A 2,928-nucleotide genomic window follows, 5' to 3' on the forward strand; every position below is an offset into this window, starting at 1 on the left:
TACGGCAACTCAGCAAAATGTCCGTGCTTCATAGGTATAAACTAAAGTTAAATTTAAAAGGTGTTTTATTTAAAATAATTTGTAGTACAAAAGATTTAGATGTTGGAGTTGTACAAAGTGATATTTTTATTTGGTAGTTTAATTTTTATATTTGTTTTAGTTGATGGACTTAGTTTTCTTATGTGGTGCTTGTAACACCCTGCCACACTAAGCTTTACGCTTAAGTCGTAAAACAGAGGTGGTGTGGTATTACGACCTCTAAAATAAAATGAGTACATATAATAGCAGAAGAATTATAATATGCTAGGAGCCTTGAAGAATAGAGGAAACAAAAATCGCGAAATAAAAGCGCAACGCTCAAGGAACGAGTTAACTTGCGTACTAAGAAAACCATAACTATTAAACATAAGATAACAGAAGTGGGAATAGAGTGCCAAAGATAGAAAATAACAAGCTCCTAACTCAGCCTGCGAAGTCAAGATTGGCCGGAGAATATTTACACATATATACATACATATTCAAAACCCAAAAATACATATACACAATCCTGCCTCTCCATAAACCTCTAAGAGGATAAAAAAGAATAAGTCATGCGGAGAGAAAGCTAAGTACATATATATACATCATAGCATAACAAAATATCTCAGTAACCACTCCGCTTCAAGAGTCTAGACGCCTAACAAGATGCCTCTCGACCTGCATCTGAAAAACAACAACATAGTATGGAATGAGAACCGGAGGTTCTCAGTATGGTAAAGGTGCCACACACATAATATATAAGGTCATGGAAATGCCAGAGGCAATCCAAGAACACCGACACTCAGATTATAGAGCTTAAAGTATTAAACAGAAGTCATAAAAGGTGATTCTCTACAAATATTTAATCCTAACTTAACTTAACCTTAAATCTAAATCCCATACTGCCATTCCTCCATACCTCCAACTCCTTCATGTATTTTCACAGACAAATAGACAGATAAGGCAAACACGAGAAGGTTACAACTACTGCAGGTAACAAATACACATTTAGCATAGCAAATACAGATAGGCACACCCAATTAAAGCACAAGCAAGTAATTCAAGTAATATGCATATGATGCATGCCTGTCCTATGGCTGATGAGGCTCATCTGTCGGTTATCCAGCCAACCCGACAAGTCTGAATTGTCCTTAGACGGTCCCCCGACGTGCATCCCCAAGAGTCTATGCATATCTTTTTTTTTTCATATAGTCAATATTGCTCAATGGGAGTAACATTCCCGAGAATTTATATAGTGCCCGGTCACACTTACGTCGTAGGGTCAACAGAGTATCGAGTTTTCAACCTGGTACATGTGGTGGCAAGCCACGACACTTAATCCAGGGAATCTCGTATCTCAGATTATTCAAATTCATAAGCCATTTAAATAATTCAATTATAATTCATCAACATCCACATCATTCTCAATCGCATTTCATTCATCATCATACATCAATCATATTCAATCCTTATCCTTCATGATCACACATCCCATTCCATCCATCAATAGTTCCAATTCAGAACATAATCCATTCTTTTCTAAATGAATCAAACTTAAAACATGCTCATTTTCTTAATAACTCAAAATCAAACCATATAACCTTTAAATCTAAATCTTTTTAAATAATCATATAAACAAAATCTCTAATTTTTTATAAAATTTCGGCAGCATCTCCTCTAAAACTCGGACTTTGCCACCCTTTTCAGGTCCAAACCTGCATTCTTTTCAATTCAACATACCCTTCCTCATTATCATAACAATCTCCACAATAAATCTACCTCAGATCAATAATTAAACTCATACAATATTCAAATCCAACAACCAAAATTCAACTAAGAATCATAGTTCACAAATCCTAGGCTTTTAACATAAATACCTCAAATCAATAATTCACCAAATCATTAGTTAATCAACAAGCACCAAACCAACCATGTTCATCAACAATAACATTCAACCATAATTCTCTCCAAATTAACATAACAACATTCACCATCTAAAATTAATAACTAATTATCCAATAAACTTCAACCAAATATATATTCATCGATAAATTACTAAACATTAAACATACACCTGCATTCCAACTTATCCTATGGTCATCTAGCCTAAGTTTTCACAGAACATTATATATTAAATGCAAGAAACCTAAACCATACCTTGGCCAATTTCCACGTAACGACCAAAGCTATTTATTCAAAACCAAGACAGCCCCTCAAAACTCAACTAATCCGCTTCCTCCAAGTTCCAGTATTCACAATTTCAAGGTCCAATTATTTATTCACAACCTAATACACATTCATAACACATATATATTTAATTTAATACTCAAAGTTCAAATTCAATGAAAATAAAATAGAATTATCGTATCCTCACCTTATCCAAGCTTCACATAAGCAAGAGTGAACGTTTCTCTCAAGCTAATTGGATCATAAAACATCAAAAATCAAAGAAATTCAACAAACTCGAAAATTGGGGGAAATGAAGGCTGAGTATAAAATAACGAGTTACCTATGAAATTGTTCCGATAGAAACGTAGATCTCGACGCGGTGAACGCGTGGCCGCAAACGGTGCGGCGATCGGAGCTCGAACGGAGGAGTTATGGGATTTGGAAAGTAACGTGAGGGTTACGGGATTTTTCTCGTTCTTCCCTCCCCTGGAAGCTGAAAGCTTCGTTTCTGTTGGAATGAAGGGGATGAAGGGTTTGGGTTCACTTAAAAGGGCTGGTCCGGTTGGACCGATAGTCCGGTTTGGGTCCGATTCAACCGGTTCGGTCCTTTCGATCCAATTTTGGACCGTTTTTCGAAATTAGTGTCAAAATTCTCGTTTTGATGAGCTCTATCTTAATTTAATATAATATTCACATTTCTAATCCTCTTTATTAAAAACTAATTTATTGACTAATTATTTA

The 2,928-nt window shown here is 35.3% G+C and overlaps 1 long non-coding RNA gene across 1 annotated transcript; it reads right to left on the reverse strand.

Moving 5' to 3' along the window:
• Positions 1 to 374: 374 nt before the first annotated feature.
• On the reverse strand, positions 375 to 2,709 carry LOC140178066 (uncharacterized). Its single transcript, XR_011870185.1, has 4 exons — positions 2,528 to 2,709; positions 2,393 to 2,436; positions 2,176 to 2,304; positions 375 to 702 (listed from the first exon to the last, which is right to left on the reverse strand). It is a non-coding gene; the product is annotated as an uncharacterized lncRNA (long non-coding RNA).
• Between the last annotated feature and the right edge of the window lie 219 nt (positions 2,710 to 2,928).

Source organism: Arachis hypogaea, chromosome 13, assembly GCF_003086295.3.
Source record: "Arachis hypogaea cultivar Tifrunner chromosome 13, arahy.Tifrunner.gnm2.J5K5, whole genome shotgun sequence".
In the NCBI taxonomy this organism is placed as follows: domain Eukaryota; kingdom Viridiplantae; phylum Streptophyta; class Magnoliopsida; order Fabales; family Fabaceae; genus Arachis; species Arachis hypogaea.